Source organism: Dipodomys spectabilis, unplaced genomic scaffold, assembly GCF_019054845.1.
Source record: "Dipodomys spectabilis isolate Male_0828 unplaced genomic scaffold, ASM1905484v1 ptg000019l, whole genome shotgun sequence".
Lineage (NCBI taxonomy): Eukaryota > Metazoa > Chordata > Mammalia > Rodentia > Heteromyidae > Dipodomys > Dipodomys spectabilis.
In genome coordinates, this window is record NW_024870696.1 from 9,359,740 (window position 1) to 9,373,887 (window position 14,148).

Consider the following 14,148-nt stretch of genomic DNA (forward strand, 5'->3'; position numbering starts at 1 on the left):
ACTAACTAGCCACTATGTTGAACCAGACAACTTGCTGGTGGAGAGGGGAGGAAAAACTTGGGAGAGAGCAAGGGAAGGGGTGACATTGTGAAAAAAGAAATGTAATCTTTGTTTGACTTATGTAACCGAACTCTTCTGTAAATCTCTTTTTAATAGTAACAGTGAATATTTTTTAAATAAAAAGCTAATAATACTGAAAGATTTGAAAGTATCAATAAAGTGAGCAAATGCCATCATTATATTTAATATATGTTATGTAAAAATTAAGCTCGGTAACTTGAGGGAAAGATGGGAGGGGAGAAATGGGAAAGAATGATGGAAGCAGCGACATTGATCAGGAAGTCTTACTCACAGCCTAATTTACAGAACTGTGAACTCTTTGTACAACTACTTAATAATAAAATTAACAAAACATAGTATATAATTTTAAACAACAGAAAGAACATAATTGAACTGCTTTCATGAATGCAATCTATTTAAACTGCCTTTACTGTCCGGGGTAAGAAACTTGTAATGGTATTATGCACAGTCTACTATAATTAGCAGACTGCTACTCTCATGTCCCTATGACATGATTAAACTGAATCTGTTTCTTTTTTGTATAGTGTCAGAAGTGAATGTGTCCTTTAAGAAAATGCCTTCTATCTTTCTGCTAAAGATGAAAGTAAACACTAGATATTTGCAATTTTCTTTGAGTAATTAACAGCTCCAGGATTTCTTCAGAAAAGACTTGGTACCTCCCTTTCCAATTTCAACCTCCTAAACTGAGTGTGTGTGTGTGTGTGTGTGTGTAATAGAGAGAGGAAGATGGAGATTGTTCAAAGTACCACATTGTTAAGGATGCATCAAATCAATCTAAAACCATATTCGGCCAATGTCGGAAAATCATTTTAATCCCCTTCATTGGCCTATGTCTGTCCATATTTTGGAAGTATCCAGACACTGATGCAAGAAGTCTCTGATCATGGCTCCCTTTAAGAAAACCATTCAAAGAAACTTCAGAATCTATAAACTCCAGCTGGTCACAGGAGCAGGTTACTTGAAGCTCTGAGCCTCAGTCCCTTTAATCTATAAAATGTGCATGCACTCAAGCTGCTTTACAGTGTAATCATGAGGATCAAATCTCTCGATAGGTTTGAGAGGTCAGAATAGTGCTCAGCACACAGTACAAAGCAAAAGTTAACTTAGAGACCATCGTTATCATCAACTGACTTCTAACCCCAATTTATCTCTAAGAAAAATCCAAATTTCTGAAAAGCAAGAAAGAACAACAGTGGTAGTAATCTCAATAAAACAACAAATGTACTCACATGGAGTATGTACTACCACCTGGCAGACGCTTTTAATCTGTAAGCTTTTGTTTTTCTTGTGATAATGGCATTTAAGCTCAGGGCCTTGCACTTGCTGGGCTGATGCTCTATCAACTTAGTCCAAGCCACTAGCTTTGTTCTTTAGTGGTCATTTTTGAGATAGGGTCCTGGGCTCTGCTTTGTGTGTGCCCGAGCCAAGATTTGCCCTCTTTCTGCAAATGTCCAGCTTCCCTTCATGGACATGGATTTCTTAGTCCAGGATGGGCAGCAGCTGTGATCTTCCAAACCTCAACAATTCAAGTAACTTGGATTACAGGTATAACCCACTGGTTCCCCAGTTTCCTTATTGGTAATTTAACTTAATCCTTAGAGTAAGCAGCAAAGGAGGCCTTTTACTTCCTTTCACACCTGAGAAGGTTACAATTAAAATAAGGCATCCGTATGCTGAAGGTTCTATAATTATTGTTAAATTTCTCTTTCTGATGCCAATATCTGTCCACTTTGTTGTATCAGGGCTTCAGGTACTGTCCCCATCCAATTTCTTGGTGAAATGTCTGCCACTAAGATAATAACACAATGCCTAACTCAGAAATGGAGGAAGTAAAAATTGTTAAAGTCCATACAGGAAAGAGAAATCATTGGCTAAGTGCATGTCTAACTCAAGAATATGTGCTTTCCACCTTTACCGGGCTTTACATTTCATATCACACACTACACATCAAACAATTTCACATGCTCAACATTTTCAGGACAGAACTTCTTACAGCCGTCTGCACCTTGGTTTCTCTTAGTAGTGGTAACATCAACTAACTGAACACCTCGAACCCACACAGACAGAACTTCTTACAGCCGTCTGCACCTTGGTTTCTCTTAGTGGTGGTAACATCAACTAACTGAATACCTCAAGCCCACACAGAATTAACACTCTACTTCCTTTCGATATTCTAATACTGTGATACTGTTGTTGGTTTTCCTTTTGTTTTTAACCTCCCAAATGCTCCTTAAGGTGGCCCTGTATTCTTACTCTGTTTATTTGGGTACAAATGCCCTTATCTTCCTACTTGTGCTACTATCAAAATATCTACGCAGGCTTCTTAGCTGTCATGTTCCACAATCCCATAGGCCTGCTCATAGATTTTAAAACCATCCAGAAGAGACATAACGAATTACCTTAAAATGTCCCCGTCCTACCAGACACATTTAGAATACATGAACAGTTCTCTTTTTTTTTTTAACTTTGTCTTTTAAAAAAACGTTGTACGTATTTATAGGGTACCATGTGATTATTTTTGTTGCTTTGTATGTCCCTCCCCCATGGTATAACCCCGGTTTTCACTGTATTTGATGTTGGTATAATTTGGAGAAGAGAAGGGAAAAAACAAAATAGGGATGCAGGTTGACCCAGTGTAACAATGAGATGTACAAGCAGACACTATATTGAAAAAAGAACTTTACAATTTAGGCAGGGGGTGAGGGGGCGGGCGAGGGGAGTGTAGTTGTGGAGGTTGGAGGGAAGGGATAGTAGGGGAAAAACAAAAGAGGAGGCAACAATGCTTGATAAGAAATGTACTCATTACCTTGCTCATGTAACTGTAACCCCTCTGTACAGTATTTTCACAATAAAACTTATTAAAAATATTGTAAAGGTGATATACAGAGGAGTTACAGTTACATAGGTAAGGTCATGAGTATATTTCTTTTTGAATAGTGTTACCCCTCCCTCATTACTACCCATTCCTCTCAACCAGACTCCTCACCACTTTGCCTCAAGTTGTAAATTTCATGAACAGTTCTAAAACCTGTTATGAAATACAGCATTTTGTAGAGCAGGAACCATAAGAAATATTCAAATTATTGCTTACCTTTTATATTTAATTCAGACTCAATGAAAATTCCTATCTCAGTAACCTTTCTATTACCTCACTCGGCTTAAAACTATTCTATTGTTCTCCATGTTCTTTAAATCCCTAATTCCTACTATTAATTTGTGACAGCTCAGGTATCATTGCCATTGAATGCCATACCCTAACCTCTTAACTCCCACCTGCCTTCCTCCACCCCTCCTCCCCCCGTGTTCCTTCTCTGCACCTGCTACATACAGAGGTAAAGCTGGTATTTATTGAGTTGTTTTGTAAGTTGGATCCATCTCTGCTCCTTTACATGTGATGTCCCATTCAATTTTCTTTTTTATAGGGTGCAAGCCATTCAATCTTCATACTACCATTTGAAGTATATTATATGAGTTCTTAAATTGCATCTGAGAAAAATCAAATACAAAGATACCACCCAGATTTCCTGGGGTCATATGTTGAAGAGTTGAGATTTAGTACCAACTACCACATCATACTGATGTTATTTCTACATTGTATATGCTCTGAACTAAACTGAGCCACCTGAGAAGAAATCTGTCTCATTTTCATTCATATGTCTAATGCCTGACATAAGCAATAAAGTACTGGCTGGGTGAATAAATAGCTGGGTGGATAACTAGCTACAGAGTGAGAATAATGTTCCACATTTTGGAATCTAAGAGACAGGGTTTAAATTCCAGTTCACTCATTCACTGTGTGCACTTTGTATTTGGAGGATAATTATGCTACCTTTTTGGATATTAGCCACATCAGCTGGCAATGAATTTAATAAAGTAGGGGCAAAAAAAATTAGTGCCTATTGATGACATTGTTTTTGTTGTTGTTTTGTTTTTATTTTGGTTTTGTGGGGGTTTTTGAGCAGGTAGAGTTCAAGGTATAGAAGTACTAAGACAGAATAACAGCACTGCTTGCAAATAGCTGAAGCTTAGTCTCAAAGCAATAGTGCTTATTTTATGTTGATTCCAAGAAAGGAACTGAGTGAGCAGAAGTAAGAGATATGTCACTTTGGTGCCAAGTGAGTGGCTAATGTTTGAGGATTCAGTGCACACTCTATCACTGAGTCTACTCAGACTCTTCTAGTGAAAGAAATGGGTCAGCCTGGCACTGGTGGTGCACACCTGTAATCCTAGCTACTGTGGAGACTGTGATTTGAAGATCGTGGTTCAAAGCCAACCCTGGGGAAGAAAGTCCATGACACTCTTCTCTCCAATAAACCACGAGAAAAACCAGAAGTGGCACTATAGCTCAAGTCATAGAGCACTTGCCTTGCGCTGAAGATCTCAGGGGACAGCACTCAGCCTCAGAGTTCAGTTCAAGTCCCATGAATGACAAAAAAAAAAAAAAGCAAAAGAAAAGAAATGGGTCAGATGAGGAGACAATGCAGGCAGATTCCAATGAACAAGGTTATTTCTGACAGCCCATGGAGCCAGACATCCTATGTTTCAACATCTGCAGATGAGTAATGCGCATGTACATGGTCAAGTTATAATTTAAGACATTGTCTAAAAATGCATTAATGAGGAGCCTGAATAGGAAAGGGACAAGTGGCATCACTTACAGGAAATGAGGTCAGATTTATTTGACCTTTTTCATCATATTACTGAATAATTTCTTGCAGCAAATAAAGAGACTTTCCCAGTCTCCAAGCTGTTCTAATTGCTAATTCAGCTCTTACCACGTGACCCAGATATTACTCAATCTGCCACACTCAGAGCTGCTCCAGGTCCTCAATAATTGCCTCAAACAGGACAAAGCCTCTGGCCTCAGGAATTGTCTTTACCACACCACACATTCTGTACTGTTCTTCAGTCTTAATGAGAAAAGTAAAATCTAATAGCCTGGGGTCTAACAGATCAGACTAGCATGGAGACAACATTCATTCTCTCACTGGTCTGAGAGGCTAGGATATTCATATTTTGCCAATTAGGCATTGTTATTTCCTTTATTATTACTTACAATTAGAAAATAGAAGCAATAACCAGGTTGTTTCTGTTCATGAAACTCTATGATGTCTTATAGTATAAGATGCTGTAATAATTCTCTAATGATAGGAAGTGGCAGAAGTTCATTTAACAGGTCTGGTGACTTTCTAGGGGAGGATCTCACTAATTGGTGACCAACTGGGACAAATTTTTCTAAAGAGTTTAAGTAGCTCTCTGGGTCTTTATTTTCCCATAACAGGACATTGAAGAGAAGAAATACATAGTATACTCATTTTCCTCTGATATATATATATATATATATATATATATATATACACACATATACATACATACATATACTATACACATATGTATATATATATACTGTATATGCTATATATACCCATATATATTCCTTTAGTGTGTATGTAGTGTATGTGTGTATATATATATATATATATGTATGCATGTATATATGATGTGTATATATGTATGTGTGTGGGTATATATATAGTTATGCTGGTACTGGGGCTTGAAACCAGGGCATGGGTGTAGTTCCTGAGTTTTTAGCTTTATTACCCAAGGCTAGTCCTCTACCATTTGAGCCACAACTGCACTTCCAGCTTTTTGGTGGTTAATTGGAGATATAAGTCTTATGGGCTTTTCTTCTCAGGCTTGGCTTTGAACAATAACCTCAGTTCTCAGCCTCTTGAGTAGCTAGGATTATATTTTTAATTATAATTATATTTAAATGTGAATTTGATATTAATTTATTTTAATATTTAATTATAGTTATGTTTTGAAGTAAAAGCAAAAATTCATTTTTCTATTTCTTTTATTATTTCCTCTTAACTTACAGTTTACTTGTACACATGGACTCAAATAGAAATTTAGATAGAGAAGATGTGATAATGATTTTTTCCAGTATCTGGGCATTTCCAAGGGTGTCCAATCACATCTCTGCCAAGCAGTGCTTGACTCAGCTCCACCGCTCACAGAATTTCCAGTTACACATTGAACAGAAGTCTCTCTACAGTATACCTCCCATGTGATGATGTGTCTGTATATTGCTTTAAAATATTCCAGATATTTTTGTCTAAATAAAAAAATTGAATCCATCATTGATAGTTCAGATCTTTAGTAAATTGTAAAAGAAATATGCTCTCCTCGAGGACAGATTTCCACGTCGCCTCCCACCATTCTCCATCTACTTGTACATTCAACAATTAACTATCTACTGGTGAATGGATGAATTCATTGTAGCTTATCATAGTGAAATTCTTGCTCATTGGTAAGATCTCATCCTTATTCAAAACGTTGCAGCCCCATGGTTTCCCTTATTTGCAATATCTAGTATAGGTATGAGTCAAGCGGAAAAAGTCAGATAATGTGATGTTAGGAAAACGAAACCTCAAATATGTATTTTAATGTTTTTGTTTCTTTCATGCATGTATTTCTAACGCATTTATAAGATTATTTCTTTGTTGCTTTGTATGTCCCTCCCCCACAGTGTAACCCCCGCTTTCACTATATTTGATGTCAGTATAACATGTGGAGGAGATGGGGACAAACAAGTCGTTTAAGGATTCAGGTGGACCTGTTGCAACAATGAGAAGTACAAAATGTCATGTCAAAACCAGCTTTACAATGTCGGTGGGGGGGGGGTGGGGGGGGTATGATTGGGTGGGAGGGAGGGGGGAGGCTGGGAAGGGAGGTGAAGGGTAAACAAAGGAGGAGGCTGCAATGCTTGGTAAGAAATGTATGCATTATCCTGCCCATGTAATTGTAACCCCTCTGTACAGTATGTTCTCAAATAAAATAAAATAAAATTAAAAAAACAAACAAACAAAAAAAAAAAAACGTTGCAGCCTTTCCCGTTTTCTTTGACATACTTTTACTCCTCACGACCAGTTGCTGAAGCTCTGACTTCATCCATCCATATCCAGTTCTTGTTTCAACTTGCTACCTAAGCTATAAGGATCAGTTCCCCCCTCTACTTTGCATTGTCCTTTCCTGCAGAACACATTAATAGAATAGGATAAAAGAAAAGAGTTAGATAAAATAGATCTTCATCTAAGCCTTGCAATAGTGCAAGCTATGTAAATCTTGGGCTAGTTTATTTAATTATCTGAGCTTCAACTAGAAGTTGAACTTGAAGTGCTAAGTTGTCGGTGAAGAAATAAGGAAAATATGACATTTGTTATTGATACTATCTCTTTGCATCCATTTGAATTATCTTCATCCCTGAAGCCAGTGGATCTCCTGCTCATTTCTATGTGTCTTGTGTCTAAAATACAGAAGTATAAAGAAAGTCCTTAAAACTGTATGTGTGGGTAAGAATTTCTTTAATATGGATATATGGTCTCCAGAGTTGGCTCTATTAAAACATCCCAATTATAACAATTATAACATCACAGAATACACCAAAACTGAAATCTAAGTTTCTATAGCTCTTTACTTTTATATAAAAAGTGTAAAAATTATTTCTGGAAGGTTATTGCTTTACTTATTTACTATGTTAATGAAGAAAGGTTTGTTGGTTAATGCAAAAATAGTACATGCATTTCTAGAGTTTACATATTCTTAAATATGTATGATTCTCACAGGTATTCATAGATGTAAGTGTGATAAGAAAACATAGATGAAATAGTGAAGTTTTTTGATAATTGGAATTCATTGTGCTTTTAAATGCAGTAAATGTTACACAATATATTATCCTGGCTAGTACTTATCATCTTCAAAATTGGTATGTGACTATGTAAATTTTTTTAAAATACCAAACACTACAATCTCATAAACTTGAAGGGTCATTTAGAAATATTATTAAAAACAGAACAAAGATAGAGTTCCTGGAAAACTCACATTACAGTCAAATCCAAATATTAAAAGACATTTGTTAGGACACTGTTGGCATAACCAAGTAATTCCAAGCATGTCAACTGTGTTTGATTTAAAGACTTTTCTGAGCCAAAAAGTTTTGTATCATGTTAAAAGGACTAGTATTGGAAATCATGCATTAGGCTTCCAAATATAAAGAAAAGCCCAGCCAAAGGAAGAGAAAAAAACAAAACTAAACTAAAAAACTCAGGCTTCACAGGTTTCAGTTATGCAGGATTCACTGCATACATGCTATCCATAGAATTGCAGGAAGCGGGGTAAGGTAAATGCCACCTTAACACTGTTAGAGAAACCAACTGCATCATGCACCTCTCAGATTGAACACAAGCAGGAAATGTCTGGTTATTGGTTTAGGAAATTGGAATATTCCAGCTGTGATTTGTAGGAGTCTCCAAGTTTAATCAATGTGAATTTCAGTTCAGAGTCACTGTTTCAATGAGCTTCAAAAGATTTCATTAGCATCTGGAAATCTGCCTCAGCAAATGTAAAGCCACAGAATAGACACACACAAAAAAAGGAGAAACAATGTTGAGTAGATAAGAAAATCTTTTCTTCCAAAACTAAATTTGTTTCCCACATAAGCTTGGCTTGTATATAGCCCTGGATTTAGTTTCAGAAAAGAACGACCACTGTAGCTACTTAGAACACATCAATGTAGGCAATAACAGGCTTCCAGAGTAAGTACAGAGAGATTGGATTCTATAGTGGATTTCCTGGAATGACCCCCAGCAGAGAACCACAGAGCTTGCCCACCAAAGGAGCAGAAATCTATAGCACAACCAGGTCTTGTGCTATGTGGTATATGTCACAGATTCAACTGTTGGCCTTAAGACTTAAGTTTTCTGTGTTAAATCTGCACCATCACCAAAGTGTTGTTTTGGGCTTGTACTCTGCCTGCCAATACACCTGGAGCTAGTAATCTGGCACTGGACCAGTAAAGTGGAGAATCCAGATCTCTCTGTTACTGTTTGATTGAAGAAAGAAAGAAGAAAAAGAAAGGAAGAAAGGAAGGAGGAAAGGAAGAGAAGAAGAGAGGAAGGAGGAAGGAAGGAAGGAAGGAAAGAAGGAAGGAAGGAAGGAAGGAAGGAAGGAAGGAAGGAAGGAAGGAAGGAAGGAAGGAAGGAAGGAAGGAAGGAAGAAAGGAAGGAAGGAAGGAAAGACATCTGACCCCCACCATGGAACTACTTGGCCACCTCAGTAGGGGTGGTAAGATTCGCATAGTGACAGACAATACTGGGGCAGAGAAAATTTCAGAAGAAAGAAATTAGGTTAGTTTTGAACTGACTTGAGTTTAAGAGGAAAATAGAACATCTGTAATTTCCATCAGGCAGTGGATATATGAGTTTTTTCTTTCAGTGATAATAGTAAGTCTACTGCTCGGATAAGACTATTTGCAGAAAACATATAGAGAGAGAAGAGTCAGTCTAGGCTGAATTCCTGAAGAATATTTTTATAAAGAAGTAGAGGAACAGGAAATAATGAATAAAGAAGACTTGGAAGGAATTTCCATTAGAATGAAGCCGACAGAAGGTAGAGTTACTAAGGCAGATGCAAGAGAGACAGCAAGCAGGACAGGAGAAGAATAAGCATGTCCATTCACTCTAGCAAATAGCGCAATTTCAGTATGCTAAGGACAAAAGACAAAGTATCCAGTGAGGCAAGAATGGGAAACTGTTGAAAAATAAATCTGTTATCATCCTAGGAAGCTAACATAAGGGCCAGAGACTACTTGGGAAATGTATGTTGTGGGTTTTGGGAAAAGCAATGAATGCAAGTCTTTCATCACATCCAGAAAATACTAAAAATGTTCTAGTCTTGCCAATGCTGACATATGAAGATAATCATCCTGTATTTGGATCATTCTGTACTAACGTTGGGTTTTGGAAAAATCTGATGCTTAACAAAAATCTACTGATTGATCTCAAAATAATTTCTTAGTGCATAAAGGAATGGAGAGATATCTACACATACATTTCCTTGTGTTGCAAGTTTTATGTGTTCACTAACTTACAAATCTTAAAGCAAAATGTACTAGAACTGAATGATGAGAGAAGAATCCTTTCCATGAACAAGGTAATGAGTAGATTTTCTATCAAGCATTCTTACCTCCCCCTTTGTTTTTCCCCTACCATCCCTTCCCTCCCAACCTCCCCAACTCCCCCATCCAAGTTGTAAAGTTCATTTTCTACATAGTGTCTTGTATATCTCATTGTTACAGTGGGTCAACCTGTATCCCCTCTGTACAGTATCTTTACAATAAAAATACACAAACTAAATAAATAAAGAGTCCCACGAACTTAAAAAAAAAAAAAAGAATCCTTTCCAATGAGTATCTTTAAAAGAAGAGATATTTTGCCAGTCTGTGGCATGAACTCAGGACCTGGATACTGTCTCTAAGTTTCTTTGGTAAAGACCAGTACTCTACCTCTTGAGTCACTACAACACTTCTGGCGTTTTCTGTTTATGTGGTACTGAAGAATTGACCTCAGGGCTTCATGCATGCTAGGCAAGCACTCTACCACTAAGCCACATTCCAAGCCCAAAAGAAGAGATTTTTCAAGAGACACTATTAATCAATTTCTCTCAGATGTACAATCTACATGTATTTATGTCAGCTGTGTACTCATGGCTCAAGCCTTTAATCCAAGCTAATATGGAGGCTGAAATCAAGAGGACTTCGGATCAAAGTGAACCCAGATCAAAAATAAATAAATAAACATTTGAGACTTGACCTCCAAAACACTAGCAAAATTCTAAGCTGGAATCATGGCTCAAGTGACTCAAGTACCAGCAAAATGATCAAGCATAGTAAACACCAAACCTTGTATTTCAACCCTGGTAACACACACACACACACACACACACACACACACACACACACACACACACACACACACACACACACACACACAGGATGTAACTGAAGTTCAGATTAAAATGAAGGTGATCAGAAGATAGGGAGAACAGAGACCAAAAAGACAAGCTGGCTGATTTGTACACACAACCTCTCTTCAAATAGGAGCAAGAGAGGGGGCTGGGAAGGTGGCTCAGTGGTAGAGTGCTTGCCTTACATGGATAAGGCTCTGTGTTCGATTCCTCAGCACCACATGAGCAGGAAAAGCCAGAAGTAGTACTGTGGCTCAAGTGGTAGAGTGCTAACTTTGAGCTGAAGAGCTGAGGGACAGCATCTAGGCCCAGAGTTTAGGCCCCATAACCGACCAAATAGGAGCAAGAGGTTCTGCTTTGTGATTGCACATTAGGGTAACAAGAGCCAAGAACTATGAACTACGTATTTCAAAAAGCTAGAAGAAAGAAAATTTAATGTGTTTTAAATTGTAAATTATAAATATTATGGAGATAACTCTGTGCAAACTAATATACATGTATCAAAACACCACAGCACCCTATTAGTATGTTTAATTTTTATGTTTTTATATATCATATTAATGTTGAAATTGAATGACTGCCATGAATAAAAGAGCGATATAACATTGTTTTGTTTTCCTGTTTAAATAATCATCCCTATAATTATTGTTATCCTCCATACACAACCATGTTTTAAAACATAATGAAACTCATTGGAAAAATGCAATCTGTTTGCTATTGCTGGATAGAAGGTTCTGGCAGTACCTCTTCCAACAAAATAGGTACTTTTTCTGTGGCTCAAGTTCTTCATCTGAGTACACACCTGTCCCCCGTGGTTGCTGAGTATAATGAATATATTAATATGAGGGGGAAAACACTTTGAATCATACCTGGGATACATGCATATGATTTTCCACTCAAACTTATACTACTGGTGTTCCTCAGTAAGCAATTGTTTAGTTGTTTATACTTTTGAGAATGTGAGGATTCAGATTTGATGCCAGCCTAGGCAGAAAAGAGACACTTTCTCAACACATGGCTAGGCACAGTGGCCAGCACTTATTACCTCAAGCCTAGTGGAGACTGAGTTTCGAAAGGTCTGGAGCTCCAACAAAAGAGTCAAAAGACTCTTCTCTCCATAGATAGAAAGTAGAGTGCAACTCAGGCACAGGGCTTTGGTGTGCAGGCTGGGTGGAAAGTGAGCCCTAATCCTAAAATATAACTAGTGAAAAGCCTGGCCAAAGGCATGACTCTGTGATATTGTGCCAGCCTAAATTGTGTGAGGTCCTAAACATCAGAGTACTTCATTATTCTTATACTTTGCTTTTTCTCAAGATTAACTTAAGAATATTCAATACAGGCAAGTGTCATTCAGTTTTACTGTCCAATATATGTTCTGTGTACAGTAAGTATTGTGTTGGGAAACATTTGAGGGGCCTTCATGCTGCTGCTATACATGAACACAATGAGATGTTTTCCACTGGTCACCCTAGGGAGTGTTTCTGATGGTGTCCCAAGAGATTGCATCAATTTTCATTTCTATTTTCAGTGTTAGAATACAAACACTTTTCCTAAGACATTTCTTTGACAGTACCTAACGTTGTCTGACTTCTAGTATTTAGAGAAGAAAGTTAACCAGTATTATTCCCTAAATACTAAACCCTTCATAGTGTAATCTGGGTAGTTATTGTTATAGTCACAATTGGCATGTTGTCAGGTACCTCTACAAATCATTTTAGCTATCAGGGTCTTTTAACATCATTCACCTACAGAGAAAGTTCATCAGATAGCTTCCTAAAAGAACAAATTTTTTATATGCATGATTTGAACCTCCAGCTAAGGGCTGAGTCAGTAGTACACAGTTGGTTTTTTTTTTTGGTCTTTGTTTTGTCTTTTTGCCTAGAATGAACAAAACCCTTGTTTCCCTCTGCAACACAGAAGAAAATATTGTCTGAAATGAATTTTAGCAGAGATTCATTTAGAAGGTTGAATGTGAGTTTTCCAGTTAAAAATGTGAAAAAGAATCCCTTCAGGACTTTAGTCAAAGAGATGAAATTTTCTGATGGACATTTCTGGAAAATTTAATAAGCCTATCACGCACATTTACCATCAAGGCCTTGCCTGTGAAGGCTTCAGGTGGTCATATGCTAATACAAGATCCCTGTAGAAAATAACAATCATGGGGCTTTGAATTAATTTCTGTTGGTTGCAAAGAGAGAAATCTGTTTGTAAAGGTAGACATCCTAACACAATCACCAGGAAATTATAAAATAAAATGTATCTTAAAATGTCACAAAACAAAATATTTTTAATTAGCAGTGATTTGAACAAGGCAGATGGACCAAAAGAGCATAAGATCAATAAAAAGAGGAAGTAAATCATTATCTTTTCTTCATATCAATAAATCTCATCAGTTCTTTGAGTGAAATGGTCAGTGGCATGGCTTTCATAAAATTAAGTTTTCCTGTCAGAAGAAAAATTACTACTGAGAGTCAGAAATTTGAGAGATTAACATTTTGAAAACTGAAAGAAGCTAGAGAACATGTTTATTTGAATTGAAGACTCGTACATGTTGGTACAAAGAAAAGGGTAAGAATAAAGAAAAATACTTAAAGCTCAGCAACTTTGGAAAATAAATCTCACAAATGCTTACATTTGTTTCAAGGTTTATAAAAGCACAAATATCTCAAATGGTACAATGTTATAACAACTCATGGTGGAAGGAAATTGTGGAAGGACACAGTTTTATGAAGGAGCTCTTATATTTAACCTAGCACACAGAAAGTTTAACAGCATATCTATTATTTTATTTCCCTTAAAAGTAGAGTCCTTTCTATTTCCTTACTCCCTTCCTGACCAAACTCGCTTTCATCTTTTAAATGAGCTGCTTCCTCACTGCATTTAGAAATCATTCATTGCTGCTGAAGTATTTTTAATACAGAAACCATGTGAGTTGAATGTTCCAAACAGAATCTTCCAGTGGATAGACACACAAAATACGTATAAGTTATAGAGCTTCCTTGATTAGAAAGCCTCCTCTTGTGTCCTGATCGTTGTGTTCTAAGAATATTATTGCATGTGACATCTCTGCATGAAATAGTGCTGTCACCTCTTCCTTTATTGCCTTTTCTACATTCATACACACATGCACACTCACACATAAACACTTACACAAGTGCAGGCACACACCCAAATTGTCCACAGAGACTTACTGCCCTAGTGAGATTTTATGATTGCTAGAACTGCCAAGAATGCACTAATTTTATCTCAGGGAACTTGGTG